Consider the following 11,027-nt stretch of genomic DNA (forward strand, 5'->3'; position numbering starts at 1 on the left):
AAGACGAGTAGCCTCAAAAGAGATCTCCTTCATAGTTATTTCTATCTAAGGCAATGGATGACGATGGAGCAATGATCCACGAAAAGACTAGTACGTAGGGTTAAGCTTCATCAGTAGTTGAATGACTCTTAAGTGTTTCTCATTAATGCTGGCCTCGACAATGCGATCCCAGAGTGACTGGATAGTAGAGAAGAAATCATCTATGGATTGTCCTAGCTCATGTTTCAGTGCATGTAATGAAATCAATAATTGATAGTGGTGCATTCCTCCAGTAGCTTGGAATTGATCTTCAAGATAATCCTAATCCATCTTGGCAGTATCCATTCGCCGAAACTGGATTTGGATATTCATAGATGACGTATTTCGAATCCCGGTAAGAATTGTATGATTCTTACTATCCCATTCATCAATAGCCACACAATAATCGTCAGTTTCTTTTGTAGTCAATGGAGTAGAGAAGATCCAATAGGTTTTATTGGTATAGTGAAATCTCCAATGACATATTGCCACAACTTCTTACCAATCAAATTTTTTTCATAGATTCGGACCATAAATCATAGTTGTCTCCTAACAACATAACCTTAATACCAGATGCCTCCATACGATCCATATTGAGAGACATAAAAGAAAAATCCAAAGTAAGAAAAAAATACTAATAACCAACCAAAATATATCAAAATGTTCAATAAAGAACTCAGACTGCTCAGCGAATAAGAAAGTAGTAGATAATTCATAAAACTAAATCAGATATGAAAATAAAAAATATTCAAAATCAAAATTTGACCGCACTGGTTCTTTGATGATCAAAGCTAAACTAGATTGCGGTAGATGAAATTAAAATCTAACGGTAGCGACTCTGATACCATGTAAGAGTATATAGAAAAAGATTGTATTGGATTGAATTGATAATATAGAGTTATAATATATATATATATATATATATATATATATATATATATATATATATATATATATATATATATATATATATATATATATATATATATATATATATATAAAAGATTTATCTTAGCGCCCAAGTTAGGGAAACTTTTAGATGGGCTGAAACCTTTAAATGGGCTGGAACCTTTAGATGGACTAGCCGTATAATATTTTCTAAGAGGTACGTTGGGCTTTTGTTTTCTTCCCTCATACCCATTTTTTTACTTCTTTAGATACTAGATTGTTTGTTTGTTTCATTTTGTGGTTGTTACAAATTATTAAGACTTTTCATTAGTTACACAAGTTGTCTTTATATTAAAACAAAATTGAATAAATAAGAACTAAAATTAGATATTACTAAAATTGAACTAGGAAAATTTACGTGCGATGCACACGGATAAGAATAAAAACAAAATAAATTAAAATAATTAAAATAATATTTATTTAATCTTTCAAATTATTAAAATAAAAATATAACGATCTCATTCCATATTTTATTCACTTCGATAAAACAACTTATTTTCTCACATGTTTCATCACATATTTTTTCCGAATGAATCTCTCATCTCGTGACTTTACACTTTCACTTTGTCAATCAAATATTTGATTCATATTTTTTTAATAATTAGCATCGTGACCTCACACTCTGGTCTATCAAATATTTGATTCATATTCTTTAACCATTTTCAAATGATATCGGTCTATTATATATCCCTCGGCAAACCACATCTCAATCACATTTGGTTAAAGGTTGTACTTGTTTTGTAAGGTTGCAAGTTCGAAACATACAAATAGCATTTTTAATTTTATTTTTAACCGTTTTAAGTTTATGGGCAGGTCAATCCATAATCCGACCCAAGTATCTATTTACTCTCACATAAATATCTAAATTAACCACAGCTCTCGACCCGACAATCCGAACACTTTAAAAATTAAACATCATTATATATATATATATATATATATATATATATATATATATATATATATATAGATTAGTTAGTTAAAAATTTGAACTGTTATTGTTAAAATGTCTCACATTCATCAAATTTGGTGTTGAATCTTAAAAATAAAGTGTTGTTAGCCTAGTTAGTTAAAAAGTTGTACTTGTTTTGTTAGGTTGCAAGTTCGAAACATACAAATATCATTTTTAATTTTATTTTTAACCGTTTTAAGTTTATGGACGGGTCAACCCACAATCCGACCCAAATATCCATTTACTCTCACATAAATATCCAAATTAACCATAGCTCTCAACCCGACAATCAGGACACTTTAAAAATTAATTATCATTATATATATATATATATATATATATAGATTACATTCCGAATCTAACATGAATTATCGCCTAAAACAAATAATAAGAATTTTCATTTAAAAGTTATTTGGAAAGTTGAGTCTCTAAAACTGTATTGACTTGTGATTAAATTTGTGCCATCAATGCAATGCTAGTGAGGACGAATGTATTATTTCAATTTGGAAAAGGAGACAGAAGCTCTTGAAGTTTGAGTGCAAGCACAAAATGATTGTTGTTAGCAAGCTAACTATGAGGCATCTTTCTTCTCTTTGGATACATATCTTCAGTACTATCCTTGTTCCCTTAGATGATTAAGGATATGTCATAAGTTCTAAGAGAAAAAGAAAGTTGTTGCATGATTGTTCCATATGTATGAAGAATTGAGAAGTGTGATTATGCTTCTTCTTTTCTTCTCTTCAATTCCTTGGGTTCTCATTAAATTCAATCAATAATCTTGTATAAGGTAGACATTCAAATTTGTCGGATCACCTGCACATTACAAAAGCTACATGAATTGATTTTTAACATTTAGTGACCGTATATACCTTTATTCAATAGATGTATTCCAAAATAGCTTAATTAATTTTGAATTGCAAGGAAACAATGGCATGCTTACAGAAAATTTTAGTCCAAAGGACAATATAATTGCACCATGTGATTGGTTGTAATAAGTTGGAGAATATATATATATATATATATTGATATATATATGCTCAATGCAAGATAATCAATTGATTACGACTCCAAACATTTCTAACACCACATGCATACACTTTTTCCTATATATGTATGGTCACCCAACTTCAGACTTTGGAGGCAATAATTAATCGCATAACTTTAAGAACTTATGCCAAAAAACATGTTAGGGTTATGTTATTAGAGGTTGAGACAATGAGGTGGGTAATTTTATATTTTTTTCAAATCTTTAATTTTTTTAACCATTTTGACAAAACTATGTCATGTCTTTGTGAATGACAAGAACCTTCATCAATCTATTATTGGTTTGTCCAAAGATTATTGATATCAAAATAAATTTATTATCATCACTCTTGTTAGCTAAATAAATAATACCATATGGTATTATTGAATTCTAATGAACGTGGACCCCTTTTGTTTTTATGGCATGCCAATTTTACACACCAAGTTGTAAGAAGGTGTCAAATTTACTTATTAAGTATCAAAATTCTATTTATACCTATTAACTTGTAAAAAAGTGTCAAATTTATTTGAAATAACGGAAATATTAAACACCGTCAAAATTTTTGCCACATGCAATATCCACATATTTTTTATTTATTTTTATATTGTCATTACTTTGATTATTTTTTTCATTTATCATTCAACCTTTATCCCTAATTTAATTCAAATGGAGATATAAACATAATCTCTTTATATTATAAATCAAAAATAATTTATATTAAATTGAGTCTTTATAACTATTAAAAAAACTGTAAAATTAATAATTGAACTACAACAAGTTCAACTAAAATGACATTACATGATTCAAAATGAATTATGTGTGACAAAAATTTACTGTGAATTTAATATAATCTATTAATTTTGAATCATGTAATTTCCTTTTAGTTGAACCTGTTGTAGTTCAATTCTTAATTTTATATATTTTTTGGTTTGGTTAGATATAAAGACTCAACTTAATATAATTTATTTTTGATTTATAATATAAAGAGATTGTGTTTATCTCTCTTTCCATTTGAATTAAAAGTGGATAAAATAATATACGATAATATGATAATATGATGTGTAGAGAGATAGAGGTCAATAAACCTCAATTTCATTAATTAGTTTCATTTTAGGAAAAATAATCAATCAATCCCTATGGAGATGAAGATGGAGATGGAGATGGAAATGGAAAGAGAAAAGTTCAAAGAAAATGAATAATTGTGAGATAAAGAGAGAGAAAAAATGAATAAAGAAAGATTTAATGTTTTATTTAAATTGAAAAATAATTAAAGTAATGTCAATTTAAAAAAAAAAATGGATATTACATGTGGCAAAAAAATTGACGGTGTTTAACATTTCCGTTATTTTAAATAAAATTGATACTTTTTAACAAGTTAGTATATATAAATAGAATTTTGATACTTAATAAGTAATTTTGACACCTTCTTACAAGTTGGTGTGTAAAATTGACATTCTTCCCATTCATTTATTGTGTTTGTTATTTTTTGCGTCTTCCCGCCTAAATCAACATTAACAATTTGTATAAATACTTTTTTTTCTTATCAATATTATTGTATTTTTTAAATTAGTTTGAAGTCAATTATTTTTGTAAAATTCATACGCGGACTCATTGCACAAATTTAAAATAAAAAATTATTTTGGAGACAGTGTCGTATCGATCGAATTCCAAAAATTAATTAATTCCTCCCAAATGTTCAAATAAAACTTAAAGTATACAAATAATTGAATAAGTTGATATCTATTATTATTGTTATTATGTTTGTTTGGTGTCTAAAGAAAAAAATTGTGGATCGAAAAAGTCGTTGACGTGTATAGCTATTTAACTGTTGCGGACCACCCGGTTGCAGCCGCCTAGCGGCCGAGCCAACGGGATGATCAAGGCCTAGACGAATAGGGTCAAGGACACGAGAATCGAACCCATGCACGTAGCCCAAGCCCAACCAATGCCAAAAGCGTAGTCCCATGCATGGACGCAAAAGCGCAACTTAGTTCCCCTAGATACACATCCAGGCATAAAGTGGAAAAATCTAATTTCTAAATTTCTTAACTTTCTCAATTCCCCCACCAAATCGATCCCCAAAGAAAGCTACATGCCCGAAAAAAATATTTATGTGGAGTTCAAAAATATTAACCAATATATTCAATTATTGAGGATACACATTTTGATTTTAACCAAAAAAAAAGTAGCATAATGACATTTCGAGAAATTCACTTAGCTAGGCTTTGAATTGGTTCTCTCTCTATATTATAAATTAAAATAATTATTTTGATTTATTTTTGAATAAATAATCAAAATAATTAATGAAGGCCATAACCTAATTGAAACATGACAGATTAATTATTGTGATAATTAAAGTTTAATTAATTAAGGAAAATGGTCAAAATTATTTGGGATAGATATTGTACTCATTTGATCTTAAAATAATTTTAGAAAAATTAAGGGATTAAAATAAATAATTTAGGATGAAATGATATACCCATTTCATCCATAAAATTATTTATTTAACCCAAAATATATAAAAAAATAAAATAAATTGACAAAATATTTATCATATTTATGTTAAAATTTTGTGTATTTAAAATGATCAAAATATAAAGCTATAGGGGTGAAAGAAAAATCAATTTCAAACAAACCTTTAAGGTTTTAAAATAAAAATAAAATCATAATCGGGTATAGCCGAAATTCTAGAGGAAAGCTACAGTCGCGACTGTGCCCATTGGATCTGCGCTGGATTTTCATCCAACGCTCCAAATGTGCTCGTGCCTCACCAGATAGCCGAGACGTAGACAAAACGTCCAAAATAGGGACAATTCTTCCCTATTCTAGCAAGTTGGATGAAGAATAACCAAAATACTTTAATTGAATTTTGGCTGATTCAATTCAATTTAAGCCCACAACCGACTCTAGGAGGTTATAAATAGCCTCCCTGAACAAATACGAAGTTAAGAGATCAAGTCTACAACCTCAAATCGCGAATTACAGAAGAAAATCTAGTATTTAAGCTCCAAGCTTCTAGATTTTTTGAAAATCCGTATAAGGCCTTAAAGTTTGGTCTAAACTTCCCCAATGTTTCTCTAAGGTATAATGAGTGTTCTCAAATCTTTGATATGCTTCCAATCACTATTTAATTCATACTTCCAATTTCAAATTTTAATATTTCAGTTTTTATAAGCTTGTATGAGTCTGATTATTGGAATTTTTGATTGAAAATTGATCATAGGATCATTTCTAAGCTTTCCGTGAAAACTAGAACCAATCAATCGGTCTTAAAAAAAGAAAAACCAAAATTTGAATTTGGAAAATTAAAAAATTGAGTTTTCTATTCTTGAGTTAATCCTCAAGAACACCTGCCAATCAAAATTGTAATAATGTTGGACAACTATTTAGATTATGTTTGATCAATCACGATCATGTTTGATTAAACCAAAATTTTCAAAATAATTAAAAATTTTGAGTTCTTGAATTGATCCAAACGAACAAGCAATGTTCTTGTTTTGATACCAATCAAGTATATGAGATATAAGAAAGCTATTGACTAGCTCCTATTATCTAAAAAAATTAATCTGAAAACCCGATTTTTGGATACAAACTGTTTTGAACAAATTGATTATCAACAAAGTCGATTGATACCTTTTGGTGATGTTCTAAATCTTCATGGGAGCTTTGTGAAGCTACATAGAATCTTAGTCCCCATCAATTGCAAAACTTGCAATTTTGGTGTTTTTGAGGACCGATAGGTCTAACCAAGGACAAAGAAACTTAACCTAGGAACGAGAGGTCCAATAGAAGCTTGTTAGCTAGGTCCGAGAGGTCCGATCAATGTTCTTCATCGAGGAACAAGTGTTCCGACCGATGTTCTTTATCTAGGATTGAGAGGTCTGACCGAAGATTTTTAGATCCGGTTGAAAGGTCAAACCTAGGACCGAGGAATCTCGACCCCGACCGAGAATTCCTAAACCTATGACCGATGAAGTTAGCCCAAGGCTAACCCAGGACCGCTAGTTTTTACACTCGACGATAATATCAGCCAAGGACCGAGAGTCCTTAGCACTTTGACCGAGGCTTCTTAGCTTAGATCGATGGGTCCGACCGAGGTTCCTGGACCCCGACCGATGAAAATGAACCCAGGTCCTAGGACACCGGTCCTAAGGCCTGATTAGTTCCCATTTTCAAAATCTAAAATTATATTTTAATTTTAGAACTTCAAACCATTTTTTAAAACTTCGAAAAATTAGAAAATGTTTTAAAAATATTTTTGGGATGTTTCTAAAAAATTATTTTAATAAAGACATGTTTGTAAGTTTAAACTCTAATGATTTTAAATGACTGATGTGCTTCAAGTACTTCCCTCCCTAAGTTATCATTAGCAACATGTAACAACATTTAAATAATTGTTTTTACAATTTCTTAAATAACGCACAAACCTTATGCTTGCTTAGGACCGGAAGAATAATTGGTAAACATAAAATGTTATACAACCGATTATCAAATACCAAATTTAAAAGTAGAGAGCCTTTTCTAAAATAGATACGGAGGATGAAGCACGAAATCCCTTTTCCAATTATCATCAAACTACGAACTACAAGAACTCTGGACACTAAGTTTGTATACGTATGCAATTTTTATTAATTTTCAAAAACCAATTGGCGACCCTATTTCAAAATTAACAATATTTTAAATTAATTATGTCTCAACGGATTTAAAAAAAATAAAATTGTAATTTGATTACTATAAATCCCTAGAATATTTAAAATTGAATCACGAATTAATTAATTTCAAAAACTGTGAAGGATTATTTGAAAATCTTTTAAAATAATATTTTATTTTAAAAATAAGATTCTTGACATGCAAACTGAGGTTGAACATTTCGAACCTTGAGCTTTCCGCGGAAACCGCATAAAGGGTTTTCGAGGGGGTTACACCTATAAGTGTCCTTAATTTTTCCATTTTTTTATGTAAAAGTCCAATTTAATAAAACTTTGATTTTTTTGTCCATTTCATGTTTATATTATGGCTTTAGTTATAGTAGTGCTTCATTAGAACTATGATTGTATAAATACTATAAAGTCAAATCATTGTCCTTCTTACATTCCAACAAATTCAAAAAAAATATAAATTTGCATAAATAAAGATATCCAAATTTTTATTTGAATTGTTAAAATAGGAAAAATCTTTGTTTTTAAAAGATAAAATGTTCAAGAACACTCCCAAATATTTTAGAACATATATAGATCACATTTGAACATTAAAATTGTTTGTATAAAAATATTTTATGCTTTTAAGCTCTCGATTTTCTTGATTTTTCCTGATAATTTGATGTTAAGTTTATGAATTGGACTATTGGAATATGATCCTATGATGTTAATCCATATTTCTATGTGTTTGGATAATAATTTGATTAAAAAACTCACATTTTTTTTTGTTTTTGACCCATGGTTAGGATTTAGACAATGGATCAGGGCACTTAGCTTAACCACCATCAAGCCCCTACCAAGCTCTGTTGCACCAACACCTTTCCCGTTGAGTCCTACTGAATCTGCACCCATGCGTGTCCTACCGAGCCCTTGTGCACCATGAATCTCTTTGTCGAACCCTTGTGGAGAACCTTTTAAGTCGCGTCCGCCTAAGCTTGCCAGCCTGCACCCTACACCCTAGACCATGACCCGTTATCCTATCACTTATTGCCTTTTTGCTTATTAATATCTCCAAAAGAGTTTAGAAATCCAGAATTGAATTAGAAGATGACCAAAGAAAATTACTAAAGGGAAATGGTGAAGATCATCTTAATGAAGAAGAAAAGGTTGCATTGGATAATTTTAGAAAGTTGAGTCTATTAGAAGAGAGCTTCGCGAAAAAGAAATAAAGAAATAAATGGATCTCTCAGGGACAAGAACACGGCGTTTTTTATCGCAAATGCATGGCCATAAGTATGAGAAACAACGTATATAGGCTGAAGAATGATGATGGCGAGTATGTACAAAGACATAAAATCGTTCAAGATTTTGCTATCCGGTTTTATGAACAGCTTATGGGTACCAAAAAACATCAGTCGGGTTATCTGAATGCCCTTTACCAGATCATTGACAAGAAGATATCAACGGAAGACAGCCGAGATTTAATAAAAGGGGTTACAAGAGAAGAAGTCAAATTGGCTTTGTTCAGCATCGTCGGGAACAAAAGCTCGGGCCTAGATGGTTTCAATGTTCAATTCTTCAAGGAAAACTGCTCGATAGCGGGTCACGATGTCACGGAAGGGGTCCTAGAATTCTTCAAGAACAAAAAGATGCTTACACAATGGAACACTACGGTCCTAACTCTGATCCAAAGAAGTCCGTTCCAGAAAAGGTTCAATATTTCAGACCGATATCCTACAAAATAATGTAGTTTACAAAATAATTTCTAACATTCTTTCAAAGCGATTTAAAAATATCATAGGTAAAATAATAGGGCTAAACCAATCTGCATTCATTCCCAGTAGATCCATATCTCATAACATTCTGTTCATACAAAGCCTCCTAAAAGGTTACGGGAAAAGAAAGATTACCTCACAAGTGGCTTTCAAAATAGATATAAAAAAGCCTTCGATTCTGTTAGATGGGAAGCCATTCGTGATTTCATGGTTGTATCTGGTTTTCCTATTATTTTTATTGAATGGATCCTGCAATGTGTTTCGACCTCCTATTTTGTAGTAAGTGTCAATGGAATCCATCGAGGCTACTTCAAGGGCGAAAACAGAGTCAGATAGGAGGATCCCTAATCATCTTACCTTTTGTCATCATCATGACGATCTTTGAGAGCATCTTTACGATGTTCCAAAATAATTGACCATACATCTTTCACCCTTTCTATGAAGAAGAGAAGATAACACATTTATGCTTTGTTGACGCTTTGTTCATTCTTGCACATGCATATATGGGCTCCATAAAAACTATAAGGGAAGTGCTAACATTTTTTTCTGAGATTATAGGTGTGACTATTACTGAAGGCAAGATCTTAGCATTTCACGGAGGAGAAAGGATGAAACGAAGGCAAACATCTATAGCATTATGGGTATACCAGAAGGAAACTTTCCAGTCAGATACCTAGGAATCCCACTCACGGAGAAACAAATACAAATCTCACACTACAGACCTCTAATTGAGAAGTTAAAAAACACTATTTCAGGATGGGCGGATAGGAAACTCACGTACGCAGGAAGGATCAAGTTGACCAAGAGCGTGGTAATGGGACTTGTAGGATATTGGGCACAACAGACCGTACTTCCAAAAAAAGTAATGAAAAAACTTGATACACTGATGAAAAATTTTATATGCGGCAGCAACGAAAAATGCAGGAAAAATGTTAAATGGATTGCCTTGTGGAAACCGAAAGATGAATGAGGAATTGGACTGAAAAAGTGCGTGGAATGGAACAAGGTGCTAACGTACAAACATCTATGAGCCATCGAATGAAAGCAAGAAATATTATGGATCAAATGGGTGCACACCAGATTTATGAAACACGAAATGAGTAGATGGACTAGTAAGGAAAACGAAAACATGGGCTGAAACAATATATATCAACTTTTCAAAATTCGATTGAGAGACGGGAGAAACACACTATTTTGGCATGACCCGTGGTTCGAAAATCAACCAATAATCCTTAAGGAAGAATTTAGAAATGTTCAAATAAGGAGAGACTGCTCAGTTGTAAAAATCTAAGACATATAAGACGGGAAATGGAACTCAATGCTTAGAAGAATTCCGGAAGGACAACGAATTTTGGAACACATCAGCAACATACAATTCAACGATAGACCTGACATTCACTCATGGGACACTAAAGATAATGGAAAGCTCATATCTAGCAATGTATGAAATATTATTAGGAAAAGGAACAGATTGAGGAATGGGCCCTCCTGGTCAACAAAGGTATTCCCGAGACACCAATTCATCATATGCCTGGCATTTAGAGAAAGGCTGAACACAAGAGATCGAATCAAGAAATACATAGAAATCCCGGACGAAAGTTGCCAACTGTGCGAAGGAAACGAAGAAAAATGAATCAACTATTCGGTTGTTGTCCTTTCGCATCGGAGCTGTG

The sequence above is a fragment of the Impatiens glandulifera genome, chromosome 7, assembly GCF_907164915.1.
Source record: "Impatiens glandulifera chromosome 7, dImpGla2.1, whole genome shotgun sequence".
NCBI lineage: Eukaryota > Viridiplantae > Streptophyta > Magnoliopsida > Ericales > Balsaminaceae > Impatiens > Impatiens glandulifera.